Source organism: Perca fluviatilis, chromosome 6, assembly GCF_010015445.1.
Source record: "Perca fluviatilis chromosome 6, GENO_Pfluv_1.0, whole genome shotgun sequence".
NCBI lineage: Eukaryota > Metazoa > Chordata > Actinopteri > Perciformes > Percidae > Perca > Perca fluviatilis.
In genome coordinates this window covers 41,368,479-41,395,723 of record NC_053117.1, presented here as the reverse complement: position 1 = coordinate 41,395,723, position 27,245 = coordinate 41,368,479, and the positions used below count along the sequence as shown (strand labels likewise).

The window sequence follows — 27,245 nt, the reverse complement described above, 5'->3', positions numbered from 1 at the left end:
CAATTACTAGACAAAGAGTTGTATCATTATAACAAAATGGATTTTGAGGGGTATAGCTCCATAGAGCCCCATTCATTCTGCACTGGCCTGTGAGCCGCCCCTATATGGAACTCTGGTGGAACTGCAACCAGTTCAGAAGCCGGAATTAACGAGAGAGTGGAACTTCTTCCCTTATTGGAAATTATTTGGTATGGTTTCATTTTTTTAATACAGAACGATGACTAAATAGCCGTTCAGATGGATTTATCGCTACAGTTTTTGCCCATTGCATACACACTAAAAACTAATGCTTAGACCAAAGCTTTAATACCTAAACTTCTTGTAGCATACCTCGAACACAGTGTAACCATAGCTTAAGCACATTATCAACAATTCTACAAAACTACACCTTTTCTTACATTAGACACTTTGTTCAAAAACCAAATCTCCTATTGTCATTGGGAAAACATTCTGTTCAAAATGCTAAACTCATTTGGCAATTGTAGGCACTTACATACACACCTGAAAACACTTGCACAGAAAACAGAACACCAATCGGTCTGAGCTTTAGCACTACAAATAAGCCTCAGGTAAGCCGTTTTGAGAACCCTCGCAAGCGTGGAGGCAAAGAGAGTCAGAGTAAGAGGAGGACAGAGAGAGAGAGAGAGTCGGACGTGGAAGAGACATCGCTTGTGATGTTGACGGGGTCTTGTGGCCAGATCCGAACAGAAGCGGGAACCCCCCACCACACACACACGCATACGCATACACACACACAAACAATACAAATAGTATATTTTTTAGTTGCTAAATTTGATGATTTGTGATTTTATTTTTCTTAATTTCTGTAAGAATGCTGTTTTTTTGTAAAAACCGTTTCGTTTGATTACTGCAGAAATTTCACTTTTGAGTTTTTACAGAAGACTGGGTCTGAGAAAATAATAATAAGAATAGAAACACAAAGACTGCAGTGTTTTATATAAAGCCCGTTAGTGTGTTGCTGCTTATATGAAAGAGTAATTCAAATGGTGCTTGTGTGTGTGATTTCGTTACAGAATTTCATTTTGTCAAGTTTTGATTTTGGCATATATGTGAGTTGTTAATCCCCAACTGCTTTGTCTGATTGGCTTGTGTGTAGAGTTTTTGACATAATGAGCCAAATTCTGCAAAACGTGTGCCGAAGTATAGGTAAAACTGTAACTAGCTACTGCAAAGTCTCCGAAAAGTCATTGTCTTCCAGACCAATTTAGTGTTTCTGTCAGCGGCGCGCACGTGACCTCAGAAGATGTATTAAAAATGAAGCTGTGTTGTCTGTCTTTCTGCACCTGCTATTCCCACACAAAGTTACAAAATTGTTAAATTTCAAGCACTTTCACCACCACTTTCATTAAGTTCTAAGAAATAAGCACCAATAATGATCAAAAATCTTGTTTCTATTTTTTACCTTTTTTATAATGGAATTTCCTTGTTTTAAATCTGTTTAGTATTCAAATTCATTTTATTTAAAACAGGGACAATGCCCAAGTTAACATTAACCTTGTATAAGAACAAGGAGAGATGTGTTATGCCAGGTTGTACAAGTGCTATTTTCCGCCCGAGTCCCTTAACAGGTCATTAACACAATCAAAATGCCATGCAAGTGAAATACAAAACATTAAAATATACAATTTTACAACAACAATTGTTCCCCCTTCCTAAAACCAACCCACCCCCCCACACCCCACACCAACAAAGCCATGCACTCAAAATCCTTATATCTCCCAACACACACACACACGCACACACCAACTTCCATTGGACCGCGAGGCACAACAACACCTCATAAATGTGTGCGCAATTTTGTTGTGACAGTATCCATGCTTTGTCAAACTCGAAAGGTTTGAGGATTTGTACACATAATGAGATGTGTGAGGAGAGTATTCCACTGACTTATGGCCACAAAAGAAAAGGATGATTTCCCTAATGAAGTTTTACGATTGGGAATATTGCACTCTCCTCTAGTGGCTGACTGAGTAGCCCTTTTTTTTCTGGAGTTGAGTCGTAATACATTTTTTATGGAGGGAGCGGAGCATTATGAATATATATTTTTATATAATGATTCAAGTGGTTCTATGCTGTCTTACCTCTGCTTGAGACCAACTTGTCATGCAGTACAAAAAGTGTGGAACAATTATTGCACTCTTGTTTGTATGCCTCAATGGTAAGAGAGTTTCTTATATGTCTGAAATGTATAAGGTTAAATTAAGGCGGGCGGTGACAAAAATATGAACACCACACAAGGGTTAAGGCTTCCAAACAGGATTTTGTTTTCGATGTTCTACCTTTGTTAGGAGCACATCGATCTCAAGATCACTGAATTGTGTTTTTTCCCATTTTTCCGTTTCAAGATTGGTCATCAAGGGCTTCTTTAAAAGGCTGCTATATTCATTGATTGATTAACATGGACCTTATTAGGGACAAATATGGGGACAACCTTTGGGAGGAGCGTGAGGCCTCGTGCAGGACCGCATAAGGTAACGACGACGTCCGTTATTAATAACGAATAGTGCGTGACCGCAGCCAAGGTGTTGTAAATTGAGTTTTGTTATTGCGTCACGAAAATTCTCTGACTTTTACACCGAAATCTTTCAGAATAGAATCTATAACGCGACAGTTTTTATAAATGAGGCCCCAGGGGTCCGTTTCAGAAAGCAGGTTTAGTGAAAACTTTCAGTTTGTCAATCCTGAGATGAGGGAAAGTCTGGGGGTTTTCCGTTTCAGAAAGGGAGGTTAATCAAACCTGAGAGAGAGATTGGTAACTCCAGCCCATTTCAGAGAGAGAGGTAACTTAACCCCAGAGTCAGTTACTATGGTAACTGAGCCTGTGAACCTCACCTGGTCGGGAGCAGGTTTTCTATAATAAACCGTCTTCTCCCTCTGACAGTCTCCCTCTGACAGCGTCTTTCATTTCCTCATTCATTCAGTCTGTATCAGGCACATTTTAGGGCAGTTTGTTATCTGCATGAATAAAAGAACAGTGTTGGTTTCATAATTGCAGAGATAGCATGACAGCTGCCTTTAACTGCAAGAGAGGCAGCCACATTTCTGTCTGATTATGGCATTTTCTGCAGCAGCTGTGCAGTTTCAGCTGTCATCCATCCACCGCTCCAGTTCTAATTGTTCATTATCATCATAACTTTCAGCTAAACAGTCTAAAGCCCTTATATCCATCCATCCATCCATCCATGAGAATGTGGACCTCCACAACATGTTTTTGCCGTATTGGGGATATGATTTATTGAAGAAGAAGCTGAAATGCTGCAAACAGAGAATTTTGAAACAGGATATGTTTTTAAACATGTTGTGTACCACATGCATCTTTTTATGCATCCCCTTGTATTTGCATGCAATACAGTTATTTGGAGGTAAATTGATCTTTGATCTTTGAGTAGTATTTCTTTTAAAGCTGCACTTATCAATATCCTTACATAAACAGCGCGAAGGAGTCACTGTGATAATCCACCAGTGAGTTATCACCTGATCGGGTTTCCCTCAGCTTTAAGCAGCTTTGTAGCATATTTTAGCTTCATTGATTTGATTTTGCAGCTAGCAACTTTTGGGTTCATTCTCACACCCTCAAGGTTTGCCCCATACTCAGGCTAATCTACAGACCTTTCTTTAAAACTTTCATTGAAACTTCTAAATACCAAAGAAGTTGAAAACCATATGTTCTTCGCCCGACTGTGAAAAATCCAACACTGTGACAAAGTTTATACAAGTTTGTATAAGATGTGATTTGATGCAAAACTTTGTTATTTCAAAGTGAGTGGCAGCTGACAGTAAGCAGAGTTACCATGTCATGTTAATGTACGTTACTCAGCAACAGGTGAAAATAGGGCAAAGTTGCGCTGACTAAAGTTAAAATGAATTGAACTTTACTCGAGGAATGAGAAGTGAATTACCTGTATGTGTGAAAACAGCTTTATCTCACGCATCCGTTTAGTGTTGTTAAATATATATATAGCATTATTATATAATTTGTTGAATATATAGCATAATATCATTTTGTCACTCTTTCACAGAGGGTCCCCCAATACCAATGATAGGGAAAACACTCAAACCAATATTTACATAAAATTGGCATGAATAATCATAAAGGTATACATGCCCTGTGTGTGTTGTCATTTATTTGTCATCTGCAGATTAATTTTAAGTGTGTGTGTGGGGGGCTTCGATTTAAATCATGAATCAGATTCTTTGTGAAAAAATCATTTTTTGAGGCCATATCGCCCCAGCCCTACTTCCTAATAACACAGAGTATGTCAGTATTGTTTGGCCCTGAAGCCCAAGTAGTTGGGTGAAGTCACTACCTTAATAAATCAAAAGCAAAGGCTATGAATCTGAACAAATTTAGGTATTGCCGCTTCCTCCAGCTGACCATCCCAAAATGCACCGGAATACAGGAAATCACATCTACCAAATTCAAAATTTTCTGGGGAGCACCCCCAGACACCCCCTCACCCGTTTGCATCCACTTTTTGCACAAAATAGAGTAGGGGAAGGTCATTATGTATCGGTGCCCAGGGGACAGTAGTTCATAAACCTCACTGTATTCATTTATAATGTAAAAGTATAGCGTGATATTTTTGTCAATAATAGTCAAGCACAGGTGACTCGGTGTGGTGGGGGCCCAAATCAAATTCTGCTTAGGGCCCCAAAAGGCTCGGGGCTGTGTTGACGTGAAATGATACACATGAGGGTCCAAACAAGACCCGGAGCATCGCGAACGCACGAGAACGTTGCCTTAAAATGTGTGAAATGAACTGAAATGAACTGAAATTAAATGAACTGAACTGAAATGAATCTATTTTGAATAAAAACCCTTTAAAAGTAAATAAACTAAACAAGTGACACGAAGGACCACACAAGGGTTAACCCCGAGTTGCTCGAGGCAAACTGCTTAAATAGGCCTTCTCATCATCTACAGGTAAGTAGCAAAGAATCCTTTCCCCCCACCACGCTAAGTAGTAAACAATCTGACATTCTAATCATAAGTGTAGAAACACATTTATCTTTGTCTCTTTAGGACTTAACCAATCCATATAAATCAATCAGAAAGCAAAACAAATAAATTAGAAAACATACTTTCCGTGCGTTCATGGACATGGGAAAAACATTTTTCAGTGAAAACGTCACCATTCACGTCACTTCCTGTAGGGAATCAGAGGTGGGAAATTCGGGCTAGATTTTGCTAACAGAGTTTCCCAGTTGGTGACGTTATTGACAACTGACGTTTGATGTAGACGTAACTTTGGTTCACTGAAAATATTTCAATGACAATAAAGTGTTATATTGTAGACAAACGCCTCTGCCAAGAAACATACATATACATAACATGTTTCAAGTTATTCATAAATAGCCCTACTATGTGGGAAAAAACAACAACATATCAATTAATGCTCCCTCATTCGCGTTCCAGATAACACTAACAAACACCTGTCCATGTGCTGTTTGGATGTTCGCATAAGAAAAACTGCAGAAAATCTTTTTGTTATTGTGGCCTCCGTGTTTCCACACACACCTGGGGCCTGCTTTCACCAAAGCAGAATATATAAATCCAGGATAACTGATAAAGCGTAGAGGCCCTAGTCTAATCTGTGCATCCACTGGTGCGTTCCTACTAATGCCAAGCCAGGCTGAGGGGACGGTCTAGGTCGAGCCAGGCAGACAGTAATTCAGATAGATGCCTACCGCTTTCCTCAAAAGACCCGAGGTCGATCACAGATTTACTGATGCCAAAATGGAGAATAAGCATTGTACATACTTTATACAGAGTGAGCAGCAGCTTCTTGTGGAAATATGATGACGTGAAACACATTATTTGTATAAAAGAAAACCGGCCGCTATAACGGTAAACAGCGAGAGAATAACAGGCGATCACGGACCGACTGAATGCGTAATTGTAGCCTAAATATATACATTATCTGACCACGGCTCTGAACTGAAACCGTCATATATCATTCCATTCAAGGATTAGGCTACTAATCATTTGCATAAATTAACAGTTGTACTCTTTGCCTTAAAAGTGAGCAGAAGATAATGTTACTCAGGAAATTTACCATGAAGATACATTTTCTACGACGACTATGATGCGTAAATATCTCTTTCACTCTGTTCCTCTCCCTTCTCACGGGCTACAATATAAGTTTCCTAAGTCATATTAACTTCCACTGCTCGCTTTTAATGCAAAGTGTACAACTGTTCGTTTTGCAAATGACAGTGACTCATTGAATGCTTTCAGTTAAGAGCAGTAGTTCATAAATGTATATTTTAGACTATCATTCAGTCTGTCCGTTTATTATCTGCCACACTTTTTTTGGTGCTTGTTATTTTTTATAGAGGACGAGTTTCCTTCTCTTATATTATGCCTTACTCCCCCATATGTATGGACATAGAAAATAAAGACACTCCTGAAGAAATTGGACTCTAAAAATCTAGAAACTATAAAGATAATTAATAATGATAAATTCCATGACACACTGTAAACATGAATGTAACAGAGTATATTCATCGTTATTTCCCCAGCAATATACAGTGCCTTCTTAAAAGTATTCGGCCCCTTGAACGTTTCGACCCTTGGCACATTTCAGGCCTCAAACATAAAGATATAAAACTGTAATTTTTGTGAAGAATCAACAACAAGTGGGTCCCACTTATGAAGTGGAACGAAATTCATTGGCTATTTCAAACTTTTTAACAAATAAAAACTGAAAAAAGTGGGCATGCAAAATTATTCAACCCCCTTTACTTTCAGTGCAGAAAACTCTCTTCAGAAGTTCAGTGAGGATCTCTGAATGATCCAATGTTGACCTAAATGACTAATGATGATAAATAGAATCCAGCTGTGTGTTAATAGTCTCCGTATAAATGCACCTGCTCTGTGATAGTCTCAGAGGTCTGTGTAAAGCGCAGAGAGCATAATGAAGAACAAAGGAACACACCAGGCAGGTCCGATACTGTTATTGGAGCAATACGTAGCTTACGGGGTTTGGCGTAAAAGCAACATTGGTGCTCATCACTCTCTGAACACACCATCCCCAATTTCGTCAAACATGGTGGTGGCAGCATCATGGTTTGGGCCTGCTTTCTTCAGCAGGGCCAGGAAGATGGTTAAAATTGATGGGAAGATGGATGGAGCCAAATATTAGGACCATTCTGAAGAAAACCTGATGGAGTCTGCAAAAAGACCTGAGACTGGGACGGAGATTTGTCTTCCAACAAGAAAAATGATCCAAAACATAAAGCAAAATCTACAATGGAATGGTTCACAACAACATATCCAGGTGTTAGAATGGCCAAGTCAAAAGTCCAGACCTGAATCCAATCGAGAATCTGTGAAAGAACTGAAACTGCTGTTCACAAACGCTTCCATCCAACCTCACTGAGCTCGGGGAAAGTTGTTTGCAAGGAGGAATGGGCAAAAATGTCAGTCTCGATGTGCAAACTGATAGAGACATACCGTTTACTCTACAGCTGTAATCGCAGCAAAAGGTGGCTTACAGCATATTAACTTAAGGGGCTGAATAATTTTGCACTTCCAATATTTCAGTTTTTTATTTGTTTAAAAGGTTTGAAATATCCAATAAATTTCGCTCCACTTCATGATTGTGTCCCACTTGTTGTTGATTCTCTTACACAAAAAATTACAGTTTAATCTTTATGTTTGAGGCCTGAAATGTAAAAAAGGTTAAAAGCTTACAGGGGGGCGAATACTTTCGCAAGGCACTGTATAAGGTCAAAACCATTGAGGTGTCCTCCCCTGTTATTACATGAATGTACAGTAGCCTACATCACTAGATAGTTACTGGACTATCATTTGGGAGGATTGTACAATTAGGGATATGTTCTTAAAATTGTAATATCCTCCCAAATTATAGTCCCAGTTTACTGGACAACACAAATTGTGTGCTAAGAATGCCAAATACAATGTACATGGAAGAGGAACAAACATGATCCTTTATTGTTAAAGAATTTAAAACAAAAATTAATCAACCAAAATAATTCAATGGTATTGGTCAACTATAGAAATGTACAGCATTGTATGTATTGCCCTTAGTAACAGACTTCATTTAAAACACATTTGAAATGTTATCAGCCTTTTCTAATTATCTCAACAACTGCCATATATATTCTTCTGGGAGATGCCCAACCTGCTGAAGCGTGATGGTCTCCACCCAAACCGACACGGGAGCCAGGATACTATCTGACAACATAACGACCACACTGAAAGGCAAGTATTGACATTATGTTGAAAATATCACAGATTCATGTCCCCAGGCATTGATCCTGATAGCACTATACAAGGGGATGAATCTGAAAATGTTTTCTGGAGGATAACATGTAGTACTAGTGTCATTCCAGTAACGGTAGTACTAGTACTATTCCAGTAACATGTAGTACTAGTACTCTATTACGAATTATAATGCAACAACAGACCACACAAAGTGGTGAATAGAGGGCAATACTTAACAACCCAATTGGAATTAAAACTACCACTGCAATGATAGAAAAGGATAGGAAAATTAGATGTGGGATTACTAAATATCAGATCTCTGTCTTCTAAAGCAGTACTAGTAAATGAATTGATATCTGATAATCAAATTGATCTATTCTGTCTTATTGAAACATGGCTGGGCCATGAAGAATATGTTAGTCTAAATGATGCGACTCCTCCCAGTCATATTAATACCAAATTCCTAGAGGCTCATGCCGAGGAGGGGGAGTTGCAGCCATATTTGATTCAAGCCTGTTAATTAATCCTAAACCCAAACTGAATTATAACTCTTTTGAAAGCCTTGTTCTTAATCTTCAACATCCAACACGGAAATCAGAACAGCCAATTATATTTGTTGTTGTCTACCGAGCTCCAGGTCCGTATTCTGAATTTTTATCTGAAATTCTCAGAGTTTTTATCATGTGTAGTCCTTAAATCAGACAAAGTACTTATTGTAGGTGATTTTAATATCCATGTGGACGTTGACAGCAATAGCCTTACTACTGCTTTCAACTCATTACTGGATTCAATCGGTTTCAGTCAGACTGTGCACAAGCGACGCACTGTTTTAACCACACCCCCCACCTTGTGCTGGCATATGGTATTGAGATTGAGGATTTAATAATATTTCGCAGAATTTGGTATTATCAGATCATTTTTAATTACTTTGAATTCTTGCTACCTGACCATACTAAACTAGATAATGGCTTCTACACTAAATGCCTATCTGACAGTGCTATGAAGCTAAATTTAAGGAAGATATTACAACAGCATTTGACTCTCTATGTCGTGCCTTAGAATAACAGAGGACCTCTATGTTAACCCCCAGTCCCTCTCGGGTTGATGCATTTGTGGACGGTGCTGCGACTTGCCTACGGATCTACCTTTGGACTTGTCGTCTCCTCTAAAAGAAGACGATGAAGCGAAGGAAAACAGCTCCTTGGTATAACGTAACAAACTCGCGAGATTGAAACAAGTCTCGCAAAACCTCGAGGGTAAGCGGCGCCCACCAAAGTGGAAGAATCCCGTCTGGATTGGCAAGAAAGTCTCAAAACCTATAGGGAAGGCCTTAAGAAAAGCCAGATCAGACTATTACTCTTCACTAATAGAAGAAAATAAGAACAACCCAGTTTCTTTTCAGCACTGTAGCCAGGCTGACAGACAGTCAGTAGCTCTACTGAGCCATCTATTCCTCTAGCTCTGAGTAGTGATGACTTCATACATTTTAATGATAAAATTATAACAATTAGAGATAAAATTAATCACCTTTTGCCCTCTCAACTTCTAACAGTTCATCTTTAAATACAGGACCGCTTAGAACTAAACGACTAGTCCAGACATATACTTAGACTGCTTCTATCCTATAGACCTTGAACAATTAATGTTAAAGATATCCTCAGCTAAGCCATCTACCTGTCTCTTGGACCCCATCCCAACGAGGCTACTCAAAGAAGCGTTACCAGTGGTAAACACTTCACTACTAGATATGATCAATATGTCCTTATTAACAGGTTATGTACCGCAGTCATTTAAATAGACAAAGGACTTGTCTCCATTCTTGTTTTACTAGATCTTAGTACTGCAATTGACACTAATGATCATACAATCCTGTTACAGAGATTAGAACACTTAGTCGGAATTAAAGGAACTGCACTAAGATGGTTTAAGTCTTATTTCTCTGAGCGATCCCAATTTGTTAACATTAACGATAAACCCTCCAAGCACGCCAAAGTTAGCGCATGCGTCCTCAAGGCCTTCAGTGCTTGGACCAATTCTATTTTCCTTATATATGCTTCCTCTAGGACATATTATTAGGAAACACTCAATTAATTATCACTGCTACGCAGACGATACCCAATTATATCTGTCAATTAAGCCAGATGAAAGTGGTCAGTTAGCAAGACTTCAAACGTGTGTTAAAATCGTGTGTTAAAATCCTGGATGACCCACAACTTCCTGATGTTAAACTCAGACAAAACGGAAGTTATTGTGATAGGACCAACGCACTGCCGAACTTCGTTTTCGAAAGATATAGCTACTCTGGATGGTATTGCCCTGGCCTCCAGCACTGCTGTCAGAAATTTGGGAGTTATTTTGATCAGGATATATCCTTCAACGCCATTTAAAACAAACCTCAAGAATAGCCTTTTTCCATCTTCGTAACATTGCCAAAATTAGGAATATCCTGTCTCAGAATGATGCTGAAAAACTAGTCCATGCATTCGTTACTTCTAGACTAGATTACTGCAATTCCTTATTATCAGGTTGCCCAAATAAGTCCCTTAAGGCTCTCCAGCTGATCCAGAATGCTGCAGCACGTGTTCTGACGAGAACTAAGAGAAGAGATCATATTTCTCCTGTATTAGCTTCTCTGCATTGGCTTCCTGTGAAGTCTAGGATCGAATTTAAAATCCTCCTCCTGACTTACAAAGCTCTAAATGGTCAAGCACCATCATACCTAGAAGAGCTCTTAGTACCTTATTGTCCCACTAGGGCACTGCGCGCCCGAATGCGGGGCTACTCGTGGTTCCTAGAGTCTCTGGAAGTAGACTGGGGCCTTCAGCTATCAGGCTCGCTTCTGTGGAACCAGCTTCCAGTCTGGGTTCGAGGGGCAGACACCGCGCCGCATTCAAGAGTAAACTGAAAACCCTCCTCTTTGACAAAGCTTATAGTTAGGGAGTGAGGAGTTGCAGCGTCCACCTAACCCGGCCCACCTGCTTCTCCTCGTAGTTAGTTACGCTATTACAATTCTAGACTGCAGGGGGATGCTGTTTCCTTCCTATGACACACTGAGCTGCTCTCTTTCTACTTGTTACTTCTGTACGCATCCTGTCCCAGAATTGCTTGTTACTAATCTAGCTCTGGGGAGTTTACCCCCGGAGTCCTTATGTTTCTTCTTCGCAGAGCTATGCTCTGTGATTCTCTGCAAATCCGGCCGCATCCTGCTGCATCCTGCTGCATCCTGCTGCATCCACCCATGCTCTGCAGCGCCACGCTACATCCACCGCTGCCCTTCGTTGTGATGTTCCTATGCACAGAGTAGTCTGAATCCGGTATAGGGGACATCACTACTCAGTATGACACGATGTGCCCTGCTATGACATGAACTTCCACGATAACCTTCGACGTCACTGTGACCTTTAATGTGACTATTACGCCACTGTTCATCACACCCCCAACCGGCCCGTCAGACACCGCCTACCAAGAGTCTGGGTCTGCCGAGGTTTCTTCCTAAAGGGAGTTTTTCCTTGCCACTGTCGCTATAGCCACTGCTAATGCTTGCTCTTGATGGAATTACTGTAATTGTTGGGTTTTGGAAATTACAGAGTGTGGTCTAGACCTACTCTATCTGTAAAGTGTCTCCGAGATAACTTTTGTTATGATTTGATACTATAAATAAAGAATTGAATTGAATTGAATATATTCATCAAACTTCTAACAACAATATGTGAACAGCAGTCTTCATACAGCAATAAACAGTAACAATGACTGTCACATGAATAATTATTTAAAAAAATAATGGTCACAACTTTAAATAATATCAGTACTTAAATGAACAGCAATATGGACCTGTTGTATTTTAATCCAGGCTGATAACAATAAGGTAAAACCTCTGCTTGGTGATCAGAAAGGCTCCAGGATTAAATAAATCCTGGCTGTTAGCCGCGCGTTGGGAGCAGGCTAGCTGTACAGAATAAATCTCCATGGTGATTTATGTGCCTCTGCTTCGTGAAAGCCGGAAACAAGGCTAAATTCATCCAGGATAACTGGGAAATCCCCGGCTTAATCCCTTATCTTGGTTTTGTGAAACAGGCCCCAGATGCTCTAGGCTACACCCGACAGTTGGTGGCAGTCATGCAACAAGTTGTTATGCCAAACGGCAATATAACAGAAGAATAAGAACACGCATCCTGACCATGTGAATGCTGGCAGTTGGAAAAACAACGCGTAATCATGGGGCGGGTCCCTGTTATTCCCAGGTGGCACCAATGACATCACATCCAGTATAAATAGAGGAAGTGACTCAGCATTTCCTCCTTTCCTTTGTCTGGAGCACATGGTGTGGTAAGTAAACAGAATAACTAACAGACATTTACCAATACGCTAACTTAACACTACTGGTTTTGTTTTGTTTTAACCCAATAATGAATCTAAATTGTAACTGAATATAATGCTAAACACCAACAAATCTGGGATAGTCAATGTCCGTAAAGAAGTGCTATGACCTCAGCCGCTTCATCACACCAAACATTGATTTTCAACCATTTTGAATGTGAGAAATATTGTGCTAACATATCTTGTTTAGTTTTTTGAATGGGGCATCGTTTCCTTTGGATGGTTCCTGTTTCAGTGTTGTGACTGCCTGTGTCAGTAGGTCATTATCTTCAAGAACTGTATTTAGAGGGACAGGAGACGGGCTCAATACGCCACACAGACGTTCACACAACCGTTCAACTGAGGAGTCCCGTGGGTGTCTTTATTTTTGCAGAGGTAACCTAATAATTAATATTTTGATTGTAATGTAATTTCAGGGATATTTATTTAACAATGTATGTTATTATAAACTGTAATTTTGGTAAATGTGTGTTTTTTTTGTGTGTTTTTTTTTGTCTTTAAAATAGAGATGTTAAATATTATACATGCATGTCAATGCATGTTTATACCACTTCATGCAACTCTTGAACTTACTTTGGTAATGCACACATGTATTCCTAAATGCAAACATTTCCTACAGGTTTAAAGACCCCTCTTTATCTGCAATCATGATCCAATTGGTAATGTATCACTTTGTGTGATATTTATTTTTCTCTGTGGATATACGCGTTCTTTATAAGCACTGTGCCATAGTCTGTGATTGTAACCTATTTTATTTTCTTTTGTCTATAATAGCTGAGCGTAGCCATTGTTGCAGGATTGTTCTTTGGTAGGTTCATCTCAATAACTGTAATCCAGTGTCACGATCATATTTACAATTTTGACTCTACAATCACAAATGTACTCAGTCACAATAGTCAAAAGCTTTTCGATACTACTTTACCAGAAAGCAACCAGCAGACAGCCAGAGGGTCTGACTTAGTTTTACTCCCCTAAACCAGGTTAGAAATTCTTTTCACTGCCAATTCTCACATTTTAAAGTACAGACTTAACCAGTCAGTATTTTGAAAAGTTGTCTTGTTGCTAATTTATCTCAACGTAAATGCCTTGGTCCAGGATGCTGGACAGACTGGTTTGACAGAGATGACCCCTCTGGAACTGGAGACTGGGAAACCCTCTCTGATCTTCGCAATGAGTACCCAGGAAAGATCTGCTCTAAACCAGTAGATATTGAGGCGAGAACTCTATCTGGACTCACTGTGGCTGCAGCAGGTGATGTGATTTATGTGTAAGTACTGAGAGTATGAATAATTTGACTGCTTTCATGCAAAGATTCATATTGTATTCTACTGATTGTTTTGCATTGATATTGCTACTACGTGTTTGAGTACCTGTTGAGTTCAGCATATTTTTATTGCTAACATGCTCACAATGACTGTGCTATCAGTGCCCATCCTCTAGGCACCAGGAGTGTCCATTAATGGTAATCCAGCCAATCATTATAAAGATAATAAAGTCTGGACCAAATGACCAACAGAAAGATGACCGACTGAAATTTTCTGTCTTAGATCCATGCCACTAGCATGCTACTGTTTCTTTTTTCAGAAGTGACACCACTACAGGATTTGTCTGCAGGAACCAGGACCAACCCAGGACTAAGATGTGTAATGATTATAGTGTTCGTTTCAGCTGCCCTTCTTTCTGTAAAGGTACTGTCTGAACATTCATGTGCAGTGTTAAGCTTGATTTAGGGTTCATCGGCTACATCGTAGGCTATGCGTACTTCCCCTTCTCTTACATTATATATGTGCCCAAGTATTTATTTAGAATGGTGTTTTGGCTCTGCAGTTTCCCTCCAGCATGTCTCTTTCATTGTTCCTTGCAGTGTGCTGGACCCAGTGGTATAACCGGGACGCTCCCAGTGGAACAGGGGACTGGGAGACTTTGACTAACCTGAGGACAGAAAACCCAGGACAAATCTGTGACAGCCCACTGTCCATTGAGGCTGTTACCACTGACACATTGACCCCAGCCCTCTCCACAGGGCAGACCTTCTTTATGTAAGTAGCTTTTATAGGAAAATAATTTGAAACGTTAAATGTACTATCTACTACAAACACCCCAACATTAGATCAATACTTCTCAACCTCTTTCCCAAAGATTCCAAATCATTAAAATGTAGCAGAGCTTTACTTTATTAATGGTCTGAGTAAGAAATGGGAATAACCCAACTTATTGGTATTCATAATTTCTTTTCATAGGATATCTGCAACATTTCACATTTGAATAGAAGTTACAACTGACATCAAAAACAAAATGACAAATGAATAAAACTAGAGCATGTTTTTATCATAGTTAACAAATAATTTATGGTTTTTGTCATGTACCCTGTTAAAAAGTTCTTTGCTTTCAATGGTGCCCCTCGCTGCAAATATCATACTGATCATTAACTGTTTGGAATCATTTTTCAGTTACAATCAAAATGAGGGATTGGTTTGCCGCAATCGGACCAGAAATCTGGCTTGTTCCCGTGACTACAAAGTTCGGTTTGGGTGCCCATGCTAAGTCCAGACTCCACCGCAACCCGCGAAGGATAAGACTCATCTAATAAATTTTCTCAATTATCTCAGATTTTTCTTGTCATTTCTTTATGACTTATGGTGTCTTATAGAAGAATCATAAAAGGCCATTTTCACAGCAGACGTTTTAATGTAGGAAAGAAGTGTAACCGGTACGGTGGCTCTGTTCTATTAAAGTATCCCAGTGAGCCAGCATGTGATGCCAGGACCCTGAAGACTATGCATTTAAATGGAATTCAGCCATAGATTATTGTTTTACTTCTACCATATTCTAAAGTGTCTTTACTGATAAAAGGCTGGTATGTGCTTTATCAGTCTCATTTCTTTCCAGTAAATTGAAATCCTTAATGTAAAATGAATTGATATGGTAATATGCGCACGGAGTTATGATTGTGTGAGCATGCAGATGTATGGGTTTTCAACAGATGCTGGGAACGGATTTCATTTAGTGTCAAATCCCAACAGGATAAGCAGAACTGGCAGGATTAGCCTCACAATTTACCTTTTTAGTTTGTTACTTTTTTCCAGTAATATTGTGGGACCTCTGGAGATTTCCACCCATAGTTTACAGCTTGTTCTGCTGCCCCTAGGTTGGGTGGTTCCAGTTTGCATGACTTATTCCTGGGTCAGTATGTCAGTATCTTCTAGAACTGTATTTAAGTAGAGAGAAGTTTACATAAGGCACACAGAGATTCGTGTCGTGTAGGCAAGTCTTGTTTTTGCAGAGGTAACAGGATGTCTCTTCTGAAATAATGTATTGAATTCCATGTAATTTCAAAGATATTTAACAGTTTATATTATAAAATGCTATTTTTGTGAATTTGTTTGAACCCTGAGGTGTAAGCCATTTTTTCCCATCTTCGGTTTGCCTGGTCTCCTTGTATAACCTCAACCCTGTGATGCACAATCAAGTTATATACATCATTTATTTCAGGAGAACCTGGGCTCTCAGGATATGTATGCTGCAGGGATGCCACATGAATGTATACATTGTTAGGACTACACAGACAAAAGAAAAGACTAAACAGAAATTAACTGTCACAGAAAGGTATTTAAATCTTCTGGCTTTTGGAGGTTCTGGGGAAACAGAAATAAACTCTGTAACTAACAAAAATATAAAACTTTAGTTTTGTCTTTTTTTTTTTTCCTAGAAAAGTCCATTTGCCTTATCCAAAAATGTTAGCTGTGTAATCTCCAATTCATGTCGGTTAGACATCAGAAGGCCAAATTGCACTCATTTCAGCCTCCAGGGGGCCGATACAAGTCACTCATGCTAGGAGTTTCTATAGGCTGACTAAATGCCACATTCAGCTGGAAAACTGCATGTGATTGGTTCACAGACCCTTCAGTCAGCGCCATTTTCGTTACTGGACGAATGGAGCGAGTATGGTCAAAGCCGGTCTACGGAAAGCCTTTCCACTCCCTATTCAGCCCCATTGTACCGAATTTGGTTGAAGTTCCACCAGAGTTCCACTGGGGGTGATCGTGGTCCAGTCCAAAATGAATGGGACTCTACGGAGCTAGACTGCTAAATTTGTCGTTGAGAAATCTCAGATTTGATTGTAGTTTTTGCAAGTTCGACATGGATTATAGGTCGAAAGTTGAATGAACGAGTACTAGGCATCCAAAGCAGAACCAGAATGTCAGAGTGAATATTTCGGCGTGGTCTTTGAAACATTAGCAAACCTCTTTCTAGTAGTATATTGACGGGGAGAGCCTAACCTGTCAGCTGTGTTGTCGATGCCTCGATAGAGGAAAACGTCATTGACATTTTACAGTTTTTCTCAATTGTTTACACACAAATACTGGTACTTGAGACACAATGACCACAACATGTAACTCATGCACCAACCCCCTGAACCAATTCAGCTAAACTACAAGCTCAATTCCTGTTTATACTCAAATTGCAGTTCTAAAACACAGTTCTTTTCAAAACACTACACACAATTCTCTGCATTTGGCACAATTTTCATGAAGAAAGTCTATTGTTTTCACAAGGAACACACTGCCATTCAAATATGCACACTGATTCATCACATGGGCATACACCTGTCACACAGTTTTACAATGAGCAATCAGAGCTTTAGCATAAAAGGGCAACAGGTGAGCTGCTCTTCTGTTTTGGAGAATTTTTTTCTGCCTGCAGATGGAAAGTGTATGACCGAAATCCATACACGCCGTATAAATTCTCTCCAAGCTATGTGGAGATATAGCAGTTGATGCTTTTCATGGCTGGATTCGCTATGCTAGGCGATATTTCCCCCGCTGCTTGGCCAGGGGAAAACATTGCTTGTGATGTGGATGAGGTGCTGTGCGCCAGACCGAAACAAGAGAGGATGCAGCATAGGTTTTTCTTTTTTTTTTATGTATACAGTAAATTCTTCTGTTGTTTTGTAAGTAGACCACTGTATGTGCAACTTTGTATTGGTTGGGATGTACACTGTGTACATTGTTTTGTGGGGAAAAATTCAATCTATTTGTTACCGTGTTTGTTTGTGTTCTGAGTATAAAACTATTCTCAAATATTTTACAACACACTTATGTATGTACTGTCTGTGGTAAGTGTAACACTGAACAAAAAAAAGGCCTAAGTTATTACGACGAATGGAGAAGTGTTTTCCATTCATCATAGTGTTTTACATTGAGCACATCAGTGTTGAAGTGGATCTTATAAATGTATATTCATATGATGGTTTGTGTGTGTCATTTGAAAACAAAATACCATTTGAGAAGAAATAACATAGTTTTGAATGTAAAGTTTCATTTTGCAGTAGAATTGAAGGGTTTTGCCCATTGTGTGTGTGTTTTTTGATTTGTGTGTAGAGTTATGGGGTCCGTTTCAGGAAGGAGGTTTAACAAACTGAGTGTAACCCTGATGTCTGAGTTGATTTACCCTGAGATGGGAAACTCTGAGTTTTCAGTTCCAGAACAGCTGATATGCGTTGGTTCAATCAACTCAGAGTATGTTCACGCACGTGCACCACCACAATAAAAAGGCAGCTTGAATGGAGCCATGATACTACGATTCACCATGGTAACAACCACAAACAAACTGGTCGGCGGAAATACTCATGCGCACAAACAGCGAGTTTGAACGTGCATTTGGTTAAAAAAGCAAGACAGCTGCTGCTGCTGCAAAAGAGAGAGAATTGGTGTGGGAGTAAATTGCTGCTCGAGTCTGCAGCACCATGATCATTAACAGAACTATAATGTATAATCATTTATTTCTTTTTAATGGCTCTCACTGGTTTGTGTCCAGGGAACACTACAAAAACGTTTCAGAGCGAGTCACACTTTTCTGACGGCTCTGCATACAGTGGCTTTACTATTACCGTAGGCTATGATCTGCATCGCCGATGTTATAAAGAAAACTGCCGTTTGCAAAAACGTAATGCGACGCAAAGAATCTGCTGGGATGTTAAAGCCTGTCCACGATGGTGGATGTTAGTGATATGAGGACGGATAAGGTATTTACGTATCTAATGGACTGTGGTAAAAAATACCTCTTAAATCGGTTATGTGGAAATGAAAATACATCTAGTCGGGACTCAATATCATCTCCCGACGTAAACTCTCTGTGAATTAATACAGCTTTTTCATCAAGAGGATTGTCGACAAAAGGACATGACATGTTTGAGAAAAAAAAGTTTTATAATCTGCCTAACATAAACCAATACGTTTTTTTATTCATGCAGATAACAAACTGCATTAAAATGTGCCTGATACAGACTTAATGAATGAATGAGGAAAGGAGTGAGAAGAAACCTGAGACAAACTCGAGGTTTCTTGAAGAAAACCTGCTCCCGACCAGGTTAGGTTCACAGACTCAGTTACCATAGCAACTGACTCTGAGGTTAAGTTACCTCTCTTTCTGAAATGGAAAACCCAGAGTTTCCCTCATCTCAGGGTTAACAAACTCAGAGTTTTCACTAAACCTGATTTCTGAAACGGACCTCTGAGATTATAAGGCATGCTTTCAGAAAATGTGTGTAAACAATCGAGAAAAACTGTAAAAGAACAAAAACGCCACTTTAAAAAAATCTAACACCCAGCAGTGTAATTTTCATAGCCTCCCCTTTCAAATGCAACATTCCAATTACTAGACAAAGAGTTATATCATTACAAAAATGGATTTTGAGGGGTATAGCTCCATAGAGCCCCATTCATTCTGCACTGGCCTGTGAGCGCCCCCTATATGGAACTCTGGTGGAACTGCAACCAGTTCAGAAGCCGGAATTAACGAGAGAGTGGAACTTCTTCCCTTATTGGAAATTATTTGGTATGGTTTCATTTTTTTATATACAGAACGATGACTAAATAGCCGTTCAGATGGATTTATCGCTTACAGTTTTTGCCCATTGCATCCACACTAAAAACTAATGCTTAGACCAAAGCTTTAATACCTAAACTTCTTGTAGCATACCTCGAACACAGTGTAACCATAGCTTAAGCACATTATCAACAATTCTACAAAACTACACACCTTTTCTTACATTAGACACTTTGTTCAAAAACCAAATCTCCTATTGTCATTGGGAAAACATTCTGTTCAAAATGCTAAACTCATTTGGCAATTGTAGGCACTTACATACACACCTGAAAACACTTGCACAGAAAACAGAACACCAATCGGTCTGAGCTTTAGCACTACAAATAAGCCTCAGGTAAGCCGTTTTGAGAACTTCGCAAGCATGGAGGCAAAGAGAGTCAGAGTAAGAGGAGGACAGAGAGAGAGAGGAGTCGGACGTGGAAGAGACATCGCCTGTGATGTTGACGAGGTCTTGTGGCCAGATCCGAACAAATTCAAAATTTTCTGGGGGAGCACCCCCAGACACCCCCTCACCGTTTGCATCCACTTTTGCACAAATAGAGTAGGGGGGAAGGTCCTTATGCATCGGTGCCCAGGGGGACAGTAGTTCATAAACCTCACTGTATTCATTTATAATGTAAAAGTATAGCGTGATATTTTTGTCAATAATAGTCAAGCACAGGTGACTCGCGTGGTGGGAGGGGGGGCGCCCAAATCAAATTCTGCTTAGGGCCCCCAAAAGGCTCGGCCGGGCGCTGTGTTGACGGGAAATGATACACATGAGGGTCCAAACAGACCCGAGCACGACGCCGGTAATCACGCAAGGAGAACGCGTTGCTTTAAAATGTGTGAAATGAACTGAAATGAACTGAAATTAAATGAACTGAACTGAAATGAATCTATTTTGAATAAAAACCCTTTGAAAAGTAAACTAAAGAAGTGACACGAAGGACCACACAAGGGTTAACCCCAGAGTTGCTCGAGGCCAACTGCTTAAATAGGCCTTCTCATCATCTACAGGTAAGTATGAAATCCTTTCCCCACCACCGCTAAGTAGTAAACAATCTGACATTCTAATCATAAGTGTAGAAACACATTTATCTTTGTCTCTTTAGGACTTAACCATTTCATGTAAACAATCAGAAAGCAAAACAAATAAATTACAAAACATACTTTCCGTGCGTTCATGGACATGGGAAAAACATTTTTTCCAGTGAAAACGTCACCATTCACGTCACTTCCTGTGGGAATCAGAGGTGGGAAATTCGGGCTAGATTTTGCTAACAGAGTTTCCCAGTTGGTGACGCGTTGTTGACAACTGACGTTTGATGTAGGCGACTTTGGTTCACTGAAAATATTTCAATGACAATAAAGTGTTTATTGTAGACAAACGCCTCTGCCAAGAAACATACATATACATAACATGTTTCAAGTTATTCATAAATAGGCCTATGTGTAAAAAACAACAACACCTTATCCGTGTCCTTTCCCATTCGTTGTCCGCAGATAACACTAACAAACACCTGTCCATGTGCTGTTTGGATGCTCGCATAAGAAAAACTGCAGAAAATCTTTTGTTATTGTGGCCTCCGTGTTTTCACACACCTGGGGCCTGTTTCACAAAAGCAGAATATATAAATCCAGGATAACTGATAAAGCGAGGCTTGACCTAGTCTAATCTGTGCATCCTGGCTTGGTGCGTTTCACGAAGGCCAAGCCAGGCTGAGGAGGAGCGACTAGGTCGAGCCAGGCTGAAGTCATTCAGATAGATGCGCTTCCACGGCTTTCCTCAAAAGACCGCGAGGTCGATCACAGATTTACTGATGCCAAAATGGAGAATACGCATTGTATATACTTTATACAGAGTGAGCAGCAGCTTCTTGTGGAAGTATGACGACGTGACACGGCCGCTGTAACGAAACAGCGAGAGAAAGCGTAGCAGACGATCACGGACCGACTGAATGCGTAATTGTAGCCTAAATATATACATTATCTGACCACGGCTCTGAACTGAAACCGTCATAATCATTCCATTCAAGGATTAGGCTACTAATCATTTGCACAAATTAACAGTTGTACTCTTTGCCTTAAAAGTGAGCAGAAGATAATGTTACTCAGGAAATTTACCATGAAGATACATTTTCTACAACGCTAGAATATGATGCGTAAATATCTCTTTCACTCTGTTCCTCTCCCTCTCTCTCACGGGCTACAATATAAGTTTCCTAAGTCATATTAACTTCCACTGCTCGCTTTTAATGCAAAGTGTACAACTGTTCGTTTTTGCAAATGACAGTGACTCATTGAATGCTTTCAGTTAAGAGCAGTAGTTCATAAATGTATATTTTAGACTATCATTCAGTCTGTCCGCTATTATCTGCCACACTTTTTTTTGCGTTTGTTATTTTTTTATAGAGGACGAGTTTCCTTCTCTACATATTATATGCCTTACTCCCCCATATGTATGGACATAGAAAATAAAGACACTGAAGAAATTGGACTCTAAAATCTAGAAACTATGAAGATAATTAAGTGATAAATTCCATGCACACTGTAAACATGAATGTAACAGAGTATATTCATCAGTTATTTCCCCCCAGCAATATATAAGGTCAAAAACCATTGAGGTGTCCTCTCCCTGTTATTACATGAATGTACAGTAGCCTACATCACTAGATAGTTACTGGACTATCATTTGGGAGGATTGTACAATTAGGATATGTTCTTAAAATTGTAATATCCTCCCAAATTATAGTCCCAGTTTACTGGACAACACAAATTGTGTGCTAAGAATGCCAAATACAATGTACATGGAAGAGGAACAAACATGATCCTTTATTGTTAAAGAATTTAAAACAAAATTAATCAACCAAAATAATTCAATGGTATTGGTCAACTATAGAAATGTACAGGATTGTATGTATTGCCCTTAGTAACAGACTTCATTTAAAACACATTTGAAATGTTATCAGCCTTTTCTAATTATCTCAACAACTGCCATAATATATTCTTCTGGGAGATGCCCAACCTGCTGAAGCGTGATGGTCTCCACCCAAACCGACACGGAGCCAGGATGCTATCTGACAACATAACGACCACACTGAAAGGCAAGTATTGACATTATGTTGAAAATATCACAGATTCATGTCCCCCAGGCATTGATCCTGATAGCACTATACAAGTGGATGAATCTGAAAATGTTTTCTGCAGGATAACATGTAGTACTAGTGTTATTCCAGTAACGTGTAGTACTAGTACTATTCCAGTAACATGTAGTACTAGTACTATTCCAATTATAATCAACAACAGACCACACAAAGTGGTGAATAGAGGGGCAATACTTAACAACCTAATTGGAATTAAAACTACCACTGCAATGATAGAAAAGGATAGGAAAATTAGATGTGGATTACTAAATATCAGATCTCTGTCTTCTAAAGCAGTACTAGTAAATTAATTGATATCTGATAATCAAATTGATCTATTCTGTCTTACTGAAACATGGCTGGGCCATGAAGAATATGTTAGTCTAAATGATGCGACTCCTCCCAGTCATATTAATACTCAAATTCCTAGAGGCTCAGGCCGAGGAGGGGGAGTTGCAGCCATATTTGATTCAAGCCTGTTAATTAATCCTAAACCCAAACTGAATTATAACTCTTTTGAAAGCCTTGTTCTTAATCTTCAACATCCAACACGGAAATCAGAACAGCCAATTATATTTGTTGTTGTCTACCGAGCTCCAGGTCCGTATTCTGAATTTTTATCTGAATTCTCAGAGTTTTTATCATGTGTAGTCCTTAAATCAGACAAAGTACTTATTGTAGGTGATTTTAATATCCATGTGGACGTTGACAGCAATAGCCTTACTACTGCTTTCAACTCATTACTGGATTCAATCGGTTTCAGTCAGACTGTGCACAAGAGTGACGCCTGTTTTAACCACACCCTCGACCTTGTGCTGGCATATGGTATTGAGATTGAGGATTTAATAATATTTCCGCAGAATTTGGTATTATCAGATCATTTTTTAATTACTTTTGAATTCTTGCTACCTGACCATACTAAACTAGATAATGGCTTCTACACTAGATGCCTATCTGACAGTGCTATAGCTAAATTTAAGGAAGATATTACAACAGCATTTGACTCTATGTCGTGCCTTAGAATAACAGAGGACCTCTATGTTAACCTCAGTCCCTCTCGGGTTGATGCATTTGTGGGCGGGGGCTGGCTGCGCTGCTTACCGGACGACCTTGGACTCTGTGCGCTCCTCTCAAAAAGAAGACGATGAAGCGAAGGAAAACAGCTCCTTGGTATAACGAACAAACTCGCAGATTGAAACAAGTCTCGCGAAACCTCGAGGGTAAGCGGCGCTCCACCAAAGTGGAAGAATCCCGTCTGGATTGGCAAGAAAGTCTCAAAACCTATAGGGAAGGCCTTAAGAAAAGCCAGATCAGACTATTACTCTTCACTAATAGAAGAAAATAAGAACAACCAAGGTTTCTTTTCAGCACTGTAGCCAGGCTGACAGACAGTCATAGCTCTACTGAGCCATCTATTCCTCTAGCTCTGAGTAGTGATGACTTCATGAGCTTCTTTAATGATAAAATTATAACAATTAGAGATAAAATTAATCACCTTTTGCCCTCAACTTCTAACAGTTCATCTTTAAATACAGGACCGCTAGAACGAACGACTAGTCCAGACATATACTTAGACTGCTTCTATCCTATAGACCTTGAACAATTAATGTTAAAGATATCCTCAGCTAAGCCATCTACCTGTCTCTTGGACCCCATCCCAACGAGGCTACTCAAAGAAGCGTTACCCGTGGTAAACACTTCACTACTAGATATGATCAATATGTCCTTATTAACAGGTTATGTACCGCAGTCATTTAAATAGACAAAGGACTTGTCTCCATTCTTGTTTTACTAGATCTTAGTACTGCAATTGACACTAATGATCATACAATCCTGTTACAGAGATTAGAACACTTAGTCGGAATTAAAGGAACTGCACTAAGATGGTTTAAGTCTTATTTCTCTGAGCGATCCCAATTTGTTAACATTAACGATAAACCCTCCAAGCACGCCAAAGTTAGCCATGGCGTTCCTCAAGGCTCAGTGCTTGGACCAATTCTATTTTCCTTATATATGCTTCCTCTAGGACATATTATTAGGAAACACTCAATTAATTATCACACTGCTACGCTGACGATACCCAATTATATCTGTCAATTAAGCCAGATGAAAGTGGTCAGTTAGCAAGACTTCAAAAACGTGTGTTAAAATCGTGTGTTAAAATCCTGGATGACCCACAACTTCCTGATGTTAAACTCAAAACAAGCAGAGTTATTGTGATAGGACCAACGCACTGCCGAACTTCGTTTTCGAAGATATAGCTACTCTGGATGGTATTGCCCTGGCCGCCAGCACTGCTGTCAGAAATTTGGGAGTTATTTTTGATCAGGATATATCCTTCAACGCCCATTTAAAACAAACCTCAAGAATAGCCTTTTTCCATCTTCGTAACATTGCCAAAATTAGGAATATCCTGTCTCAGAAAGATGCTGCTGAAAAACTAGTCCATGCATTCGTTACTTCTAGACTAGATTACTGCAATTCCTTATTATCAGGTTGCCCAAATAAGTCCCTTAAGGCTCTCCAGCTGATCCAGAATGCTGCAGCACGTGTTCTGACGAGAACTAAGAGAAGAGATCATATTTCTCCTGTATTAGCTTCTCTGCATTGGCTTCCTGTGAAGTCTAGGATCGAATTTAAAATCCTCCTCCTGACTTACAAAGCTCTAAATGGTCAAGCACCATCATACCTAGAAGAGCTCTTAGTACCTTATTGTCCCACTAGGGCACTGCGCTCCCGGAATGCGGGGCTACTCGTGGTTCCTAGAGTCTCTGGAAGTAGACTGGGGGCCAGGGCCTTCAGCTATCAGGCTCCGCTTCTGTGGAACCAGCTTCCAGTCTGGGTTCGAGGGGCAGACACCGTCGCCACATTCAAGAGTAAACTGAAAACCCTCCTCTTTGACAAAGCTTATAGTTAGGGAGTGAGGAGTTGCAGCGTCCACCTAACCCGGCCCACCTGCTTCTCCTCGTAGTTAGTTATGCTATTACAATTCTAGACTGCAGGGGATGCTGTTTCCTTCCTATGACACACTGAGCTGCTCTCTCTTCTCTACTTGTTACTTCTGTATGCATCCTGTCCCAGAATTGCTTGTTACTAATCTAGCTCTGGGGAGTTTACTCCCCGGAGTCCTTATGTTTCTTCTTCGCAGAGCTATGCTCTGTGATTCTCTGCAAATCCCCCCCCCCCATCCTGCTGCATCCTGCTGCATCCTGCTGCATCCACCCATGCTCTGCAGCGCACGCTACATCCCGCAACGCGCCCTGCTGTGATGTTCCTATGCACAGAGTAGTCTGAATCCGTTATAGGGGACATCACTTACTCAGTATGACACGATGTGCCCTGCTATGACATGAACTTCCACGATAACTCTTCGACGTCACTGTGACCTTTAATGTGACTATTACGCCACTGTTCATCACACACCACCGGCCCGTCAGAACACGCCTACCAAGAGTCTGGGTCTGCCGGGGTTTCTTCCCTAAAAGGGAGTTTTTCCTTGCCACTGTCGCGATAGCCACTGCTAATGCTTGCTCTTGATGGAATTACTGTAATTGTTGGGGTTTTGGAAATTACAGAGTGTGGTCTAGACCTACTCTATCTGTAAAGTGTCTCGAGATAACTTTTGTTATGATTTGATACTATAAATAAAATTGAATTGAATTGAATTGAATATATTCATCAAACTTCTAACAACAATATGTGAACAGCAGTCTTCATACAGCAATATAACAGTAACAATGACTGTCACATGAATAATTATTTAAAAAAATAATGGTCACAACTTTAAATAATATCAGTACTTAAATGAACAGCAATATGGACATGTTGAATTTTAATCCAGGCTGATAACAATAAAGGTAAAACCTCTGCTGGGTGATCAGAAAAGAGCCAAGAAAAAAAAAAACCCCCTTTTTAGCCCGAAAAGCCCCAAAATTAAAAAACTCCCCTGTCAAGGCGGCTGGCTAGCTGTACAGAATAAATCTCCATGGTGATTTATGTGCCTCTGCTTTCGTGAAACCGAAGCAAGGCTAAATTCATCCAGGATAACTGGGAAATCCCGGCTTAATCCCTTATCTTGGTTTTGTGAAACAGGCCCCAGATGCTCTAGGCTACACCCGACAGTTGGTGGCAGTCATGCAACAAGTTGTTATGCCAAACGGCAATATAACAGAAGAATAAGAACACGCATCCCGACCATGTGAATGCTGGCAGTTGGAAAAACAACGTAATCATGGGGGCGGTCCCTGTTATTCCCAGGTGGCACCGATGACATCACATCCAGTATAAATAGAGGAAGTGACTCAGCATTTCCTCCTTTCCTTTTGTCTGGAGCACATGGTGTGGTAAGTAAACAGAATAACTAACAGACATTTACCAATACGCTAACTTAACACTACTGTTGTGTTTTGTTTTAACCCAATAATGAATCTAAATTGTAACTGAATATAATGCTAAACACAAACAAATCTGGGATAGTCAACGTCCGTAAGAAGTGCTATGACCTCAGCCGCTGCCACCACACCAAACATTGATTTTCAACCATTTTGAATGTAGAAATATTGTGCTAACATATCTTGTTTAGTTTTTGAATGGGGCATCGTTTC

The 27,245-nt window shown here is 39.9% G+C and overlaps 2 protein-coding genes across 3 annotated transcripts in view; both read left to right on the top strand.

Moving 5' to 3' along the window:
* The window catches only part of LOC120560230 (alpha-1-antitrypsin-like protein CM55-MS), a 166,247-nt gene that overhangs the window by 61,133 nt on the left and 77,869 nt on the right, over nt 1–27,245 (top strand). The window lies entirely within an intron of this gene.
* LOC120560231 (mucin-5AC-like) overlaps nt 12,547–27,245 on the top strand; it is a 63,982-nt gene continuing 49,283 nt past the window's right edge. The window contains exons 1-2 of one of the 2 annotated variants that reach the window (XM_039802510.1): nt 12,547–12,577; nt 12,885–13,003. The gene's annotated coding sequence lies outside the window, so the exon portion shown is untranslated. Of the gene's footprint in view, nt 12,578–12,745; nt 12,786–12,884; nt 13,004–27,245 lie in introns of those variants that run through there. The other variant, XM_039802511.1, reaches the window with a different exon arrangement.